Source organism: Scomber scombrus, chromosome 1, assembly GCF_963691925.1.
Source record: "Scomber scombrus chromosome 1, fScoSco1.1, whole genome shotgun sequence".
In the NCBI taxonomy this organism is placed as follows: Eukaryota; Metazoa; Chordata; class Actinopteri; order Scombriformes; family Scombridae; genus Scomber; species Scomber scombrus.
Genome location: NC_084970.1, coordinates 146,563 through 165,455, shown reverse-complemented (window position 1 = coordinate 165,455; position 18,893 = coordinate 146,563). Strand labels below are relative to the sequence as shown.

Here is an 18,893-nt window from a genome sequence, read left to right as displayed (position 1 = left end):
TAGCTAGGCTGATGGCTAAGGAAGTGGTAGAGGGGATCAACTCTACCCTCGCCACCCAAAATGACATCAGTAAAGAGCCAATAATGATGATGAGACCACTGACTCTCCTGTTTTTAAAAAGAGACCATGAGATAATGGACCTTCTACTGGATGAAATGACCTCCTAACTTCATCAGACAATGGACTTCTCTCTGTCCTCGTCCTGTTAGATCTTAGTGCTGCCTTCGATACTATTGATCATCAAATCCTGTTAAAGAGACTTGAACATTTAATTGGTATTAAAGGAACAGCATTAAATTGGTTTAAATCCTATCTGTCAGATAGATTTCAGTTTGTAAATGTCAATGATAAATCCTACATGCAAACAAAAGTAAAACACAGTGTTCCTCAGGGTTCAGTGCTTGGACCAATACTATTCTCCTTATATATGCTTCCTTTAGGAAATATTATTCGGAAACACTCAATAAATTTTCATTGTTATGCAGATGACACTCAATTATATCTATCAATAAAGCCTAATGAAATCAACCAGTTAACTAAACTACAAACATGTATTAAGGACATAAAGGCCTGAATGACCTGTAACTTCCTGCTGTTAAACTCAGAAAAAACGTTAAAAGTTATTGTGCTTGGCCCTAAACACCTTAGAAACACATTATCCAATGATATAACTACTCTGGATGGCATTACTTTGGCCTCCAGTACTACTGTAAGGAACCTAGGAGTTATATTTGACCAGGATCTGTCCTTTAATTCCCACATAAAACAAATTTCAAGGTCTGCCTATTTTCATCTGCGTAACATTTCAAAAATCAGACATATTCTGTCTCAAAATGATGCGGAAAAACTAATCCATGCATTTGTTACTTCTAGGCTGGATTATTATAATTCATTATTATCAGGCTGTCCTAATAAATCTCTAAAGACTCTCCAACTGGTCCAGAATGCAGCTGCACGCGTTCTGACAAAAACTAGAAAGAGAGATCACATTACTCCTATTTTAGCTTCACTGCATTGGCTTCCCATAAAATCAAGAATAGAATTTAAGGGGGGCTAGTGCGCATGCGAAGGATGTAGACGTGTTTACTTGGTGCTCCTCTCCGCGGCTCGCAAAATCATCTTTATACCGCATCTTTTTTGCTCACAACCCACAAGTGTGTGTATATATCTCGCTAAGAACGCTATCAAACCGAAAATCCAACATGCCGAAGCCAAATGCCCCTAACAAAGCCAAAACCACCAACATCCAAGCTACCGGAGCTAGAGCTAGCATTAGCAACATCCAAGCTACCGAAGCTGGAGCTAGCATTGGCAACAGCCAGGCTGCCGGAGCTGGAGCTAGAGCTAACATTGCTAGCAACAGACCTGCTAGCAACTCTCCCGTCAAGATGGACATGTCTCCGGATAAAACTTATGATATGTGTAAGGAACTGTGCAAGGAGGTGTCAGAATCAGTCCTACGCTGCATCAATGAACGTTTCGACGCCTTTGAGGCTAAGTTTCAGTCGCTCGCAGCCTCGCAGGCCGAATTGCAAGCCCGTGTGGCTGACCAAGAGCAAGCCGCTAGCGACCTTGACACCCGTATGCTGGTGCTTGAGGCTAAATGCACCGAGCTGGCGGGACGCAACACTCAGCTTCAAACCAAGGTACTTGACTTGGAGGCCCGTTCCCGGAGGCACAACATAAAGATTGTGGGGATACCAGAGGGTGAAGAGGAAGGCAGACCAACTGAATTCGTCTCCAGTCTACTCCCCAAACTGCTCGGTGACGAGCACTTTCCGCATCCCGTCAAAGTCGACCGGGCGCACCGCTCCCTCCAGCCGAAGCCGGCTGTCGGCGCAAAACCGCGCACCATCTTGGCGCGCATCCACCACTTTCAGGAGAGGGAGTTGATTCTTCGCCTTGGCAGACAACAGTCCATGGAGTACAAGGGAGGCAAGGTCCTTATCTTCCCCGATTATACCAACGAGGTCATGGCTCAGCGCCGCGCCTTCAGAGAAGTGTTGCAGGCTCTGCGCGACGGAGGAATAAAACACACACTGCGGTACCCGGCCAAGCTTTATGTCTACCCCCAAGACGGCGGAGCGCCCAGGATCTTCACGGACCCTAAGCAGGCGGCTAAGTCACTGGAAAGGAATAACGGACGAGAAGGAGAGTACGCACTGACTGTTTTCATTCAACTCACGATTGTGCCGAGGTGAGGCAACTATTTGTTCAAAGCAGCTAAACAGCTGCTCGCAGCACTGGGACCTCTCTATATAATGTTGATTTAGGTTATGATACACCTGTTATTTACAATGGCCCGTTTTGAGCTGCTGCCATGTCCACACAGTCCGAGGTGCTGATACTGTTTACTTTCATTGCTTCACTTGCTATCGCGGTATGTTATAGTTCATGTTATTATAAAGTCGCGGGGAGGGGAGGAGTGGTAATATTCTAGTTATTTGCCCAGTAGCTCCTTTTGAGACCAATACGGGATGCTATGTGCCAAGTTCGGGCAGGCACACGGCGGGATGGGAGGGGAGAAATGTTATTGTTCCACCCTTTTTTTTTTTCAGTCAGTGCTTTACTTTAATATTCTACTTGGATGTACAGGTCACATTTGTCTTCTGGAAGGGGCAATATCTCTGTAAAATCATTTGCAATTGATGAACAGAGTGGTGAAATTTGTAAGCTTTAATGTGAATGGGTTAAACGGTCCTGTCAAACGGAAGAGAGTCCTAACACATTTGAAAAAACTGAAAATAGACATTGCTTTTATCCAGGAAACCCATTTGACATCCCTGGAGCATAAAAAACTGAAAAGGGATTGGGTAGGACATGTAATTTCATCATCCTTTAACTCTAAAGCCCGAGGAGTGGCTATCTTGATAAATAAGAACACCCCTGTTACAATTGGAGAAACTGTTGTCGATACATTGGGGAGATATGTTTTAGTGAATTGCCAGATTTTCTCAGAACCCTGGACTCTCTTAAATTTTTATGCACCGAATTATGATGATGAGTCATTTGTCCAAGACATATTCTTGAAGGTGTCAGGAGGACGGCAAAATATTCTTATAGGGGGTGACTTTAATTTCTGCCTGGATCCTGTTCTAGATAAGTCAGCTCTATCAGTATCCAAGTCGAAAGCTGCCAAAATTACCACAGAATTTATGAAAGAATTGAACTTAACTGATGTGTGGAGACAAATGCACCCTCAAACCCGGGATTATTCTTTTTACTCTGGTCGCCACAACTCTTTTACTCGGATTGATCTTTTCCTGTTAGCAACGCAGCTGATTCACAGAGCAGTAGAATCTGAGTACCTATCTAGAACACTATCAGATCACTCACCTCTGACCCTATCCATTTATATGCCTGAAAAAGCTGCTACTATGTATAGGTGGCGCCTGAACCCTACTCTCCTCCAAAAGCCAGATTTTTGCAAATTCATAAGAGAACAGATTGGGCTATTCTGCGAGACAAATTGTGCTTCTTCTCCCAATAGTTTTATATTATGGGACACACTTAAAGCCTTTTTAAGGGGACAAATAATCTCTTATACCAAAGGTATCAAAAAGAAATACATGGCAGAAATAGAAGAATTGGAAACCGACATTTTGAAACTGGAAAAAGAGTTTCAACAATCAAGGTCTAAAGAAGTACACCAGTTATTGGTAAATAAAAAGCTTAGATACAATACTTTGCACACTTATAAAATTGAAAAGAATATTTTGAGAAGCAAGCAAAGATACTATGAATTGGGAGAAAGGGCGCACAAAGTTTTGTCTTGGCAACTAAAAAAAGAAGAAAGCTCTAGGATGATTAATTCAATCCAAACTGAAACAGGCTCTGTATCATATAACCCAACAGAAATTAATGATACATTTAAACAGTTTTACACAAATTTGTACACATCAGAACCACCGGAAAATTTGAGTAATATTGATGAATTCTTGTCCACGATTGAACTGCCCAAACTTGGCCAGGGAGATCAAAATATTCTCGACCTGCCCTTTGCACAGAAAGAAATTGAAAAGGCTCATTGCAGGCAAACAAATCACCGGGAGAAGATGGATTTCCCCCAGAATTTTACAGGGAATTTAAGGATTTACTCCTCCCACTCCTTATGGACGTCATCAACTTAGCCTCTAAGACCCAGACACTCCCTGAATCATTCTCTACTGCCATAATTACTGTGATCCACAAAAAAAATAGAGATCCATTGAAATGCTCTTCCTACCGGCCGATTTCATTGTTAAATACAGATTATAAATTGATTTCCAAGTCTCTGGCTAACAGACTTGGCCAATACCTGCCACAATTAATAAATCCAGACCAGTGTGGCTTTATTTCAAAGCGCTTCTCAGCAAACAACCTATGTAGGCTTTTTAATATTATTCATTTAACAAAATCGGAAACAGAACCCAGTATAGCTGTGGCTTTGGATGCTGAGAAAGCCTTTGATAGGTTAGAGTGGCCATATTTATTTAAAGTGTTAGCCAAGTTTGGATTCGGCCCATTATTTATTAGTTGGGTTCAAACTCTCTACAATAAACCCCAGGCAAAAATCAGCACCAATGGACAGATTTCATGTACATTCCCTTTAAGTAGATCAAGTCGACAGGGATGCCCTCTGTCTCCAGCACTTTTTGTTCTTGCAATTGAGCCCTTGGCCGAAGCAATTAGACGAGATCCTGATATAAAGGGCTTTCAGGTGGGTCAAGCAGCTCATAAAATTAATCTTCTGGCAGACGACGTCATTTTGTACTTAAAAGACCCTAGCAATTCTCTTTCCAAATTACAAACTGTATTGGAAACTTATGGTAGTATTTCAGGTTATAAGGTGAATTTGGAAAAAAGTGAAATCATGCCATTGACACATTTTGATCACTCCGAGCTCCGGCGCACAAGTCCGTTTAGATGGCCTACGGATGGTATAAAATACCTTGGGATATTTGTAGACAATAACCTTAAAAACCTGTACAAATTGAATTATCTCCCACTGCTCAGTAAAATCGAAAATGATTTACGTAGATGGATGGGCTTGCCTCTAACCTTGATTGGTAGAGTCAACTGTATTAAAATGAATGTACAACCAAGATTGCAATACTTGTTTCAATCTCTGCCCATTCCACTACCACAGTCCTTTTTCAAAGCTCTCAATAGACATGTCAGAGAATTTTTATGGAATTGTAAAGTACCCCGGATATCCATGGGAAAGCTAACATGGGACTATGGTTCAGGGGGACTTCGACTACCAAGTTTTAAGAACTACTACTTGGCAGCTCAAATGAGGTTCATCTCTTCCTTTTTTGGGAGGGGTGACGCCCCCTCTTGGACTCAAATTGGACTACACCCCCTGAAAGAAAAGGTCCATAGTGACTTCATTTATAAGCATAACTCTGGAACTGTGAACAAAAGGACAGACAACCCTATATTGAGGCATCTGATAAAAATTTGGTATGAGGCTCACAAAAGTCTTGGATTGAAGGTGGGACTGTCACCTAAAACACCTTTAAAGCAAAATGATCTTATACCCATGACTCTTGATAATAAGATTCTGGACACGTGGCATCATAAAGGAATCCAACACTTGGAGGACTGCTTCGATAAGAGACTATTTATGCCATTTGAACACCTGAAGAGGAAATATAACTTGTCTAATCAAACTTTTTTCTGTTATCTTCAACTAAGATCCTTTCTGAGGGCTAATTTGGGTACTGAAATGATTTTGCCTGTCATGAATGATGTTGAAAAACTTATTTTTGAAGGAAACACACACAAACTTATTTCTAAAATGTATCACCTGTTGTTGACTGAGGGCCCCAAACCAGGATTGCATAAATCTAGACTGAAATGGGAGTCAGATCTCAATATTACAATTGATGAACAGCTGTGGACAGATTTGTGTCAAAACAGCTTGTCAACTGTTATCAATGCCCGGTATAGATTGATTAATTATAATATTCTACATCAACTATACCTAACCCCAGAAAAATTGCATTCATTCAAATCTAACCTGTCAGAAATATGTTTCAGATGTGACACTGAAATTGGCTCTTTTCTGCACTGTACCTGGCTGTGTGCGAAAGTGAGGCCTTTCTGGCATGATATCTGTTCCACTTTAACCAAGATGTGGTTCATGGGACCCAGAACTTTGTTTATTGGGAAACTTCACAAGTATAAGCAGTTCTATGAACAATGCACAACTCAAATTCATGGAAGTTGCCCTATGTGTTGCTAAGAAGTGTATCGCAGTGTCATGGAAATCTGATTCCCTTCTTCTTATTGACAGGTGGTCTTCTGAGATGAATAGTTGCATTCCCCTGGAAAAAATCACTTATTGTCTTAGAAAACGATATAACGCCTTTTTGAAAATATGGCAGCCATATCTAGACCATATCGGTACATCTGTTACACCAAGTACTTACTGGTTTGTATTGACCTTGCACACTGACTGACCCTTTTTTTTTTCTTCTTTTTTTTTCTCTCAGGGTGGAAATGGGTGGGTGGTGGGGTTACAGAGCAAGGAAGGTTATCCTCCATGTTTTGTGTTGTGTCTTTATACTGTTGGTATATGGATGTTTGTTTGTATATTGCATATATAAAAAACTGGAAAATAAAATATTTCAAAAAAAAAAAAAAGAATAGAATTTAAAATCCTTCTCCTCACTTTTAAAGCTCTTACTGGTCAGGCTCCATCATACCTTAAAGAGCTCATAGTACCTTATGTACCTACCAGAACACTGCGCTCCCAGAACGCAGGCCTACTTGTGGTACCTAGTATCTCTAAAAGTAGAATGTGAGGCAGAGCCTTCAGTTATCAGGCTCCTCTCCTGTGGAACCATCTCCCAGATTCGGTCCGGAGGGCAGACACCCTCTCTACTTTTAAGAGTAGGCTTAAAACTTTCCTTTTTGATAAAGCTTATAGTTAGCAAGCTCCTAGTTTATGCTGCTATAGGCTTAGACTGCCGGGGGACTCCTACCTCCATGATGCACTGAGCTCCTCTCTCCTCCTCTCTCTCTCTCTATCCATCCATCTATATCCAATAACATTCATGTACTATTAATGCATTCAATAACCTAAACTTCTTCCCCGGAGCAAGGCCGTAGCCAGGAATTTCCAAATACCGAGGTCAAAAAGAAGACCACAATTTATATGACTGTTCGGCTTAATCCATGATGTATTTATACCGCTTTCTTGTTGTGCATTTCTCAGTCATGGTCATTCTTGTGGTCCAGTTCTTTCTTATCATTTCCAATTTTGCAACTTAAATCAACTCCTATTTCAGTATTCTACAACTTCCATGGTTGTATATGTAAAAAATTATAACTGCAATATATTATTTTCTTTGTTTGTTCTTAAAATGTGGAATGGAGCAAGGCCTGCTGGGAAAGGGAGAAAAAAGAGCTCGTCCAATGAATGAACAGTTTGCAAAATCGGGTCAAGTCCAATTCACAAATGTAGAAACATATTTCTGGCGATTTCAAGGCTTCACTCCACCGGTGGCTATAGCCGGATACTTTTGTTTAAACATGGCAGCAGAATCTTCAAGTACGTGTCACATGACCGTCCGTCGTTGCAAGGATAATTGTCTCGTCAGCTATTTTCACTTCACAATTAAACGAAACTTCAAGAAAAAAAATACCGAGGACATGACCTCGGTGTCCTCAATGGTGGCTATGGCCATGCCCCGGAGTTGTCTGTGCTTTCTCATCTCACAGGCAATCTGGGCCTGTAGACGTCCGGATGACAGATTCCAGTCCCGGACCTTCTAGCTTCAATGTTTATTTTCTATGTGCTTCTCTCTCTCTCCTATTCTTCCTCTCTCTCCCCTCTACCCCAACCGGTCGAGGCAGATGGCCGCCCACTTTGAGCCTGGTTCTGCCTGAGGTTTCTTCCTGTTAAAAGGGAGTTTTTTCTTGCCATTGTCGCTAAATGCTTGCTCATGTGTGAATGTTGGGTCTCTTTAAAATTAAAACCTGAAGAGTACGGTTTAGAACCTGCTCTATGTGTAAAGTGCCTTGAGATAACTTTGTTGTGATTTGGCGCTATACAAATAAAGATTGATTGATTGATTGATTGATTGATGAAGTCAAGCAGGCTGAATATGACGTCCTGCAGTCTCAACCCTTCTTAAACAGGGTGTCAGCGCATCCTTAAAAAGTCTCAAATTCATTGATCTAAAATTAAGGCCTTAAAATGTCTTAAATTCATTAAAAATAATGTCATATGCTGATTTTAAATACATTACTCAAAGGTCTTAAATTTGTCAGGGCAGGACTATTTAATCTTTTTTTGTTTTCTTTTTCTCACAGGACTTTTCGGTCGAGTAAAAGTTTAATTTCATCGAGTCTGATGAACTGTGGCAGCCAGTTCATCTGATTTTCATCTCAGGGACTGCGCGTTGATACCCGCTACCTTTGCCATTACTGAAACATGGCTCGACAACAACATAGCTTCCAGTGCGGTGGAGCCAGCTGGTTTCTCTGCCTTCAGAACTGATCAAGACCCATACATTACCGAGATGTGGGGAAAAACGAGTAGAAAAGTTGTTGATATTTGAGTGAAAATCAAAACAAATTGCATATCTACCAACTTGCTATCTCTAATTAAAGCGTCTTGTATGTATAAACCTTGCTCAGGAATGATTCCTGCAATGTGGCTTGGTGGAAGGGCTTTTGAAGAAAATTCTTGTAATAATGCTCAATTAGGAGTGTTTTCTCTTCATAGTCAATATCCCAACTCCTTTCATCGTTGGAGAGTGATGTTTCCTAACATCAGTAGGAATGTCTGGACTGAATTTAACAAATATTTCGTCCCCAATAAAGTTACAGAAGTTCATATTAAACTCCTGCATAGATACTATCCCTGCAATGAATTCATTAACAAGTTTAGACCTGATGTGTCACCTTTATGTTCCTTCTGCAAGGAAGAGGTGGAGTCTTGTTCTCATTTATTTTATGGATGTCCACATTCTTCTAATTTTTTGACTCAAATATCTTTATTAATTTGGGAGTTTTAGAGGGTCTTGGTCACCATTACAGAAAGTAAGTCTTTTTTTTTGAGTGTCGAAACTAACAATAAGAAAATTGATAATGTAATTAAATTGCTGTGTCTGTTGGGTAAATATCATATTCATAAAGCCAGATTTCTTCCCAAATGAAATTTCGTTTCATGTGGATCTTAAGATTTTTTATGATTCTGTATGTAAATTACCTAAAAACAAAAAAGCTTTCAAGACATCCAGCCTACTAAAAGATAGTGTATTGTTTTGCTGCAAACTTCATACATGTAGCTATGATACAGGACATATGGTTAGGCGTATATTAATATTCATAGTGGGCTTAACAGTAATAGAATATTCTGAAACGTGCTATATGTGATGTATGATAGGTATTTTGCAAAACACACACACACACACACACATATATATATATATACATATACTACACTAATATATATACATATATATATATATCAATCTATGTCTATTTTTATCTATATATATATCGATCTATCTATATATCTGTATCTGTCTGTCTATATATATATATCACTATATCTGTCTATTTATATATATATATATATATATATATATATAAATAATGTATTCATATATTGTTTCTTCATTTTTCAACTTCAAAAAGCTGAGTAGTACTTTTACTGCCTTGAAGTTGAAAGTTGAAAAATGAAGAAACAATATATGAATACATTATTTATATATATATATATATATATATATATATATATATATATATATATATATATATAAATAGACAGATATAGTGATATATATAAATAGATATAGTGATATTTATATATATATATATATATATATATATATATATATATATATATATATATATATATATATATATATATATATATAGACATAGACAGATAGAGAGATATAAATAGATCGATATATATGGATAAAGATAGACATATATATAGATTGATATATAGAGATAGATATGAGGCAGTAAAAGTACTACTCAGCTTTTTTAATAAGTTGAAAAATGAATAAACAATATAAGAATACATTTATATATATATATATATAGATATATAGATATATAGATAGACAGATATAGTGATATATATATATATATATAGACAGATATATAGATATTGATATATATATATATATATAGATATTGATAGATAGATATTGATAGATATATATAGATATAGATAGACAAGGTTACACAACTGAATAAAAAAGAGTGACAACCATGAGTGACTAGAACAAAGCCTGGATAACAAATGGGGAGGGGAAGGAAGTGGAAATGCCTCTACACGCTCTCATCTTGCTTTTCAGACTTGCATAACAAAGCGGAGAGAGAATAAAAATAAAACCATATTTACACAAGTTGCTCATGAAAGTATCACATGAGCTAAAAACCCTGAAAGAGGACTGTTTTGCAGAGCTTCTTTCTCGTGCTCCCTTTCTGCAGGTCAAGAGAGGTGAGTTTGGCAATGTGGTGCAGCCTTATCTTAAGAAACACAGACACAACCAATGACAACAAGTTTGAATGATGGATGTTGATGCCAAACTGTGTCTCCTCAATGTGTTCCCCAAGCAGAAAAACATCCTCCGTTCCAATCTCCTCCCGGACGATGTGTGTGACTGTCGACACCTTTGGAGCTTGCTTTGTTGAAGCTCGGCGAATCACCCTCTCTGCAGCTCTGGTCTAACACAACGGCTGAAATGTTAGCAAATGGAGATGGGTGCTCTTCAGCAGTTTCTGAAGACGACATCTCTACTGCAGACAAGTGTCATCTTGGGCTGCCACATTGCCTGTCTCACTAGGTGAGACACCACACCGAACCATCAGGCGGCGGAAGATGGCCTGGAACTGGCGTGCAGATGGATTGTTATTCCAGCCACCTTGTATGGAAAACAGGCACACAATACATACATTACTCACAGACATAACACACAAAGATATTCATTAAGTATATTTTCAGAATTTATTGTAATTAAAATAACATCAACCTTTCCTGATGCTCTGATCGAATTAAATAGGAGCTCCAAGTGATCCTGGCTGAACCTGTAGTTCAGGACATACCGCTGAACTTGGAGCAGTTCAGGAATCATCACTATTAACGTGTCTATGTTGATGATAAAACCGATGACAGACAAGTACCTGCAAAAGAAAAAAGTTTTATTACTCTGATCATGGCAAAACAAGACACCTCAAGAAAACACCATATCATTTTGTTCATTCAAAGCAGTAAAGTGAATTTTCCATCACATCCATCAGTAATGTGTAATCACCAATTCTTGAGTGCCTATGACAGGGGTGCAAACTCACAGAGAATGAAAATGTTAAACAGCTACCAGGGCGGATAGATAATTAGTTTGCATCCATGTTTTTAGGAATGGGATCCGTTTCTTGTTTAACTTATACAGTATATTTGTAGGACACTTAGCTAACTAGGAACAATGAAATTGCAGAACTGGGAAAACTTGAGAACAAGAACACATGCAATACATACCATTTAGAAACATCTAGGACCTGTAACACACTGATACAGGATAATTCAAACAGAAATACAAAACTGCGGATTAAAAAACATTGAAACAAGAGGACATCATATCAACGTACAAACCATCCTTCTGACACCTGCATAAACTTTATGTGGTGTAATACATACCATTTAGAAGCATCTGGGACCTGAAACACACTGAATACAAGACAATTCTGACAAACAAAACTTGAAAATTGAAATAAAAGAGCATCATGCCCCTTGTGTGGGACTGAATACAAAACAATTTTAACAGAGACAAAACTAAAGGAAAAAACATTGTAACAGTAGCATCATATGAACCTGATGCAGAGAACGGAGCATCTTAGGAACTCGATGCATAAGAGAACAGTGTTGAACTCATGTCATGAACTTTTGATGCAATAACAAGCACTATTTTAATAGACCTCTTAGATTGATGAAGAGGTGTTCCATCTTTTGTCACCAAAGTGAGCAAGTACTCCCTGGCTCTTGACAAAAATGCTTTCCTCTCCATCCAATTCAAAGCACCCAAGGGAGCTTTGAATGATTCAAAGGGTTTCATTAGGTATCACATAGTTGAAATCAATACTCATCTATTCAAAATATACAGAGAACAGAGTACTTATTTCTAAACTGTATGTTCAACATGTAAACATGCAAGTATTAGTATTTGCTTGACTTCCTTCTCTTCATAGGCCTGCTTTGTACTACAGCAAATTTCACACAGAGCTTTACCACTCTAAAATTTGTGAAGGTATGTATAAGGTTATGTACGAACTTTTGTATTTATGAAGAATATGCAATATCACGGTTTATGACAATATTTACATGTTGAATTTAGAGAGTCAGAATTATCAATGAATTGTTCCTGATGCTCAAATCAAATTTTGATGAATTATTATTAAAAAAAAACATGTACTTGGTTCTATAATTACTAATTGTATTACCTCAATGAATTCTGCCGTTGCCTCACTGTCTTTAAACTGAGAGTACCCAAGATCCTTCATTGTGCGGAGACCTACTGACACGGAGCGACTCAGTGTTTGCGCAGCCAGGGACACCCTCATCTTGTGGTTCTCAAAGTAGAAATTTTTGTCTGTAATTTTATTGGCAGCATGCAGTCCATCTTTTTTTTGCACATCATTGAGATAATTGATGTATCTCCAATTGATCTGTCCGGTAGTCGTTGCAATTGGACTGTACGCCTGCAGAGTAAAAAACAGTCATTGCTCAAACAAGTACAAACAGCAAAATGTTGATCATCACATCCAACCATAACTGTGCTAATGAACAGACAACAATATTTAGATATAACTTTTAGCAGCAGATACATAACTTGTACAAATAGGTCTACAACGATCATCATTTACCTGCAACATATTACGTGCCAACTTCAGCATGTGGCATGTGTCCATCATTATAAATACTTTCTCACCAGTCACAGGATGCGGGAAACTGGTTTTAAGCGGCTCTCGTGGGTTTCCCTTCAGCTCACACCCAAGTTGATTGCACATTCTGATGTTGGAGGCATGCCCATCCATTGTTACACTTACCACCCGAATGCCCCGTGCATGCAGCTCCTCCAAAGCATGACTGAGAAGGAACCTTTGTGTTTCTGGTGACAGAGAATTCATCAGGTAGTATGCAATGGGAGCCTTCCAATGTCCTTGTATTGCAACCACCATGAACACAAGAGCCTCAGTAGCAACATCAGTCTTGCTGTTTCCATCACCCATGTCTACAAAACCAGACATTGACTGGGTAGGTGGATTATATTGCACGTGTTTTCTGATGGCCATGGCATCCAACATGAGTGCAACACATCCATATTTAGCCTGGTCTTCCAGGTAACTCCTCTCCAGCATATCCAGCATTATTTTATTCAAGACTGGCTTGTCATCGCCCGAACACAGCCACCTGTAAAAAAAGAAGTAGCTATTTAACTTATTTGCATCAGTTATTTCCAAAACTTCAATCGGACAATATTAAGAATACCTTTGTAATGTATGTGGATGTGGGAGGCGAAAATGTTGAGTCTCTCTTAGCTATTTGTATGCCTTTGGACCATGTAGATGGAGTGTGAGGGCAAACTCTCTGTAGGCCTTTGTGTACTCATGGCCCTGCTTTGCCATGAAGAATAAGTCCCCTTCAGATAACAACTAAGGAGTTTAATAAAGAGTGTAAGAATAAGATGTAGATGAATTTCAAAGTGCTAATTTCATCTTACCTGAGTAGAATTCAAGCCTCTCTTCGAGCTCTTCATTAATAAGGTTTTTTTTTCCTGTGGTCTTTGCGCTCTTTTCTCTGGCCATGGCATTCTTCTTCTCTTGCTCCAGACTTTCCACTCTTGCTAAGGCTTCATTGAGTCTGGCCTTAAGAGAGGTAGGAGAAGCAGGCAAAGCATAGCCATGATCCTAGTAGAAAGAGGGATGAACATGGTTTGATTGTCTCACTTCACACACATTAATTTGACACCACTAGAGTATGACCCACATTCTTTCTTTTAGTCATCACCTGTCAAAGCCCCTGCCAGCACTGTGTGTGTGTGTGTGTGTGTGTGTGTGTGTGTGTGTGTGTGTGTGTGTGTGTGTGTGTGTGTGTGTGTGTGTGTGTGTGTGTGTGTGTGTGTGTGTGTGTGTGTGTGTGTGGCAGGAATGCATGTTCAACATGTCTTCAATTGTGTGTGTATGGGTTTATTTGTGAGCGTGTTTAATATGAGTGGCAGCAAATAAGTGAGATTTTAATATGTCCAGGACCATTATGATATGATTTTTAAAATAGAAATACTCACATCATTAGGCTGAGGTTGTGGGTGTGAGGTTGCAGTGTTTGAGGCATCCTGAGAGGCCACAGACAGGCTCTCCTCAGCTCTTCAGGAGGTAGACGTAGTCCTGCCCTTTTCCAGCTAAATGAAGAAGCATAATACTTGAAAAAAAAAAAATATATATATATATATACAGTATACAGGGATAAGTATCACACCTTGCCCTGTGATTGATAATAGAATATTTACATTTATGAATGCTAATAGCCTTATCATGATACACCTACTCTTTGGAGATGAACCGGGAAGCTGAAGATGGAATAACACCATCTCTGAGTCGGACAATCTGACCTGTCCTATCTAAATCGTCCTGCTTAAAATGCTCACTGCAAAGCACTGATGAATCACTTGCAGTGAATCCTTCCATCCTAAAAGCCACTTCCCACTTCTTCCTAACATCTCTGTCTTTGGGAAACCTTCAAAATGAAAACGGGAGATTTGGGAGAAACATTTTACAAAGGAGGTTAGCTTATTTTCTACCTTCTTCCTATTTTTCTATTTCCTATCTTCCTATTTCTTATTATTCCTATTTACTTCTTCTTCCTATTTTCTTCTTTCAAATGTCTTAGAACCTTTCTTCAACAAAACTCTCTAACTATTTTGATGTTGATAATGAACCAAAGCTGCTGAAATTGTGAGTAAGCTTGTTTGCAAACTATTCTACAGTCAGATGTTCTGTTGTCTGATTTCGCTGGTGGACATAAATACAGTAGCCTACAGTAATATTCTATTAACTAAGTACAACCAATAATAATGTTCAATCTTACTTGTGAAAAGTAATCCCCCGAGCCCTGTTTTGAACAGTCAGCCGATTTTGACAGGAATACGCCTCACAGTGCTCAGGCATCTTGCTGCTTTGGTGGTTGTCTCGTCAGCGCCAATAGGCAGTAGCGGTTGATGCAGCGTCTACTCTTTATTATGTTTATGGCTAGGATGACCGGTTCAAGACGGCGGCCGCATTTCTCGTATCCCAGCAGCCAATGTGGCGTCTACTCTTTATTATGTCTATGTTTATTGCTATGTATAAATTACATTAGCATCATTGTTAAATCTATTAGCTTCACAGTAACTAACCTCTATTCTAACATCAGTGATACATGTCACGTTAGTGATGCGGTTTATGGACAATATTAAAAGATTTGGGAAGAAAGCTTCATACAGAAGCCTACTCTGACATTATTTATATTATTAATATCAGTTAGTTTCATCCTGTTTTCTGATGTGCGAAGAGAAAAGAGCAGATAGACGGGAGGAGTTATGTCACACAGTGGAGTGTTATTTAGAGGGAAATAACGTGATATGTGTCTCCTGTAGTAAATAACATATTTATACAAAGTTTACAGGTAATATGTCTGATGTTATTTATGTGTCATTACTATCATGGTGCAGCTCTGTTCCTGGCGGGGGAGGAAGATGCAGAGGTCAGAGGTCAACCAGTTCAATGAGCCTGAAACCAGGTGAGCTACATGTAGCTTCCTTTCCTCAATAAATTCATTCATGTACTTGATGGTAATAATAGTGTAGTCCAAAGGATAACAATGACATGAATATACAACATAATAGCATATAATATGAAAAATAATATTATTGTATTATTGGGGAAGGGGTTTACATGTATGTGGGGTTGGGGTGTGGTTTACATTCATGATGATCCAGGGTGACCTTTAGTGACAGGTCTGTCAACTAGTGATGGGCAATCCGGCTCTTTTCAAAGATTCGGCTCTTTTGGCTCGGCTCCCTTAGAAGAGCCAGCTCTTACGGCTCCCAAACGGCTCTTCATTTAGTATCACTCTGAGCGTTCTATTTTAGCCTTATTTAGCAATTATGAATGGTTTGTGTATTGGTAAGCAAGTTTTCATTCAGTGTTTTCATAAAAGCCTTATTTGTATGCATTTTCTCATAACAAAAAAAAATACAGTTACTTTTGTTTAACATTTTAATCAAACCAGAACACCTGAAAAACCTTGAACTGAACACAGAACAGCTGAACCAATGACATGCTTGCACTCAAATCCTCATCAGTCTCTGTCTCTGCTGTGTGTATCTGGCCTGTACCACTACACTCACTGTCTTTGGAGCGTCTGCCCCCCTTCCTTCTTTCACATAATGGTATGATCCTAGTCTGTCCTCCGTGTGATTGGCCGAATGGTGTGCCCATCAAAATAAACTCCCGCCCCTGCCTGCATGGATTCTCAGCCAAACGGACTGCTGAGCAGGAGGCTGAAGATTCGGCTCTCTCCGACGGGCATCGGCTCTTCTCGTTCACTACAAAGCATCGGCTCTTAGAGCCGGCTCGTTTGCGAACGACACATCACTACTGTCAACCAATCACGAATGATTTTCCTGTTTAAAAAGTAGTGTTTTCATCCAATGCTGAGGGAGGAAATTCAGGTAGGACAAGGAAAGGCCCAGGGTGACCAATAGTGACAAGACCGGCCAGCCAATCACGAATGATTTTCTTTTTTAAAAGTAGTGTTTTCATCCAATACTGATCATGCTCTGACTTTAGTTGTAGATGGAACACAAGATATCGCAGGCAAAGAACAAGAGTCAGTGTGTCTCAGATATGTCGACCATGACTTAATTCCTCATGGCGAATTCATCGGATTCTATTCTGTGACAGACACCACAGGGGAGTGTCTTGCAAACATGGCATTAGACGTACTTTGCAGGTTAAACTTGCCTCTGTTAGCATTACGTGGGCAGACGTATGATGGCGCTGCCAATATGTCTGGCAAGTACTCAGGTGCACAGGCTCTGATCAGACAGAAACAGCCCCTAGCTGCATACGTGCACTGTGGAGCACATTGTGTAAATACACTGTTAAGGCCTTAAGCCGCATGTATGGTTTCTCCCTTACTGTGTGTGTGTGTGTGTCCACCCCACGGTTTGCAGAAGATCCAGGGAGCTGATGACTGACGGCTGGGGCTGAATCAGGCTGATTGGTGTGGGGTGGCTCCCGTGAGAGTGATGAGGATAAAGAGCAGGTGTGCACTGCCAACGGGGGCAGACACCTTGGATCATTATCATACTGTTGTTCTGTGCATGAGGTCGTATGTTGGGTTACCCAGAGTTGGGCCAGATTGAGGTAAATACCTATAGCTGCATTGTTGTCTACTGTGTTATCTTTTGATAGGTTTAGGGGTGCTCATCCTGTGTATTTTGGTTTTCATTTGACCCAGAGTAGACAGTTAGGTTTTTTTTTAGTATTAGTCTTGTTGTTGTGTATTAGCCTTTAGATAGTAAGCTCCTTGTTTGTTTGTAAGGAGTTCTCTTTTTGTTATCTTTATTTATTTATTAGCACCTGGCGGCCCTTTTTCTGTTTCATTCATTATTTTGTCATCACGTGTCCACATTAATTGTAATGAATACCACCATATTCACAATCCATTCCACCGGGTTGCTGTGTTACTTTCCCTTTTCCCATACGAGCTGGGGTTCGTAACATACACTTTATCAAAAATGGTGAAAGATCAATCAATCAATCAATCAATCAATCAATCTTTATTTGTATAGCGCCAAATCACAACAAAGTTATTTCAAGGCACTTTACACATAGAGCAGGTTCTAAACCGAACTCTTCAGGTTTTAATTTTAAAGAGACCCAACATTCCCACATGAGCAAGCATTTAGCGACAATGGCAAGAAAAAACTCCCTTTTAACAGGAAGAAACCTCAGAACCAGGCTCAAAGTGGGAGAACATCTGCCTCGACCGGTTGGGGTAGAGAGGAGAGAGAGGAAGAATAGGAGAGAGAGAGAAGCACATAGTTCATAAACATTGAAGCTAGAAGGTCCGGGACTGGAATCTGTCATCCGGACGTCTACAGGCCCAGATTACCTGTGAGACGAGAAAGCACAGACAACTCCGGGGAAGAAGTGTAGGTTATTGAGTGCATTAATAGTACATGAATGTTAATGGATATAGATGGATGGATAGAGAGAGAGAGAGAGGAGGAGAGAGGAGCTCAGTGCATCATGGAGGTAGGAGTCCCCCGGCAGTCTAAGCCTATAGCAGCATAAACTAGGAGCTGGCTAACTATAAGCTTTATCAAAAAGGAAAGTTTTAAGCCTACTCTTAAAAGTAGAGAGGGTGTCTGCCCTCCGGACCGAATCTGGGAGATGGTTCCACAGGAGAGGAGCCTGAAGGCTCTGCCTCCCATTCTACTTTTAGAGATACTAGGTACCACAAGTAGGCCTGCGTTCTGGGAGCACAGTGTTCTAGTAGGTACATAAGGTACTATAAGCTCTTTAAGATATGATGGAGCCTGACCAGAAATTAGCACCCAGTTGCTTTAAGTTCAACTACCCATGTTCAGACTCAACTACCCATGCAGTTGCAGCACAGATGCTGCAGAGATTCTTACAGGTTTGCCAGTAAGGCAAGGCAGTTTTATTTATATAGTGCATTTCATACACAGTGGCAACTCAATGTGCTTTACATAAAACAAACATTTAACAGAAAAAATTGGAAATAAAAAACCCCCCATAAAAACATGGAATTTGAGAAATAAAAATAAAACAATAATAGTAAACACATACATTTTTTTTTACAGAAAATCTGTGTA

At 39.6% G+C, this 18,893-nt stretch overlaps 1 pseudogene; it reads left to right on the top strand.

The window, feature by feature from the left end:
- Positions 1-424: 424 nt before the first annotated feature.
- On the top strand, positions 425-6,920 carry LOC133999868 (uncharacterized; annotated as a pseudogene).
- The last annotated feature ends 11,973 nt before the right edge of the window (positions 6,921-18,893 follow it).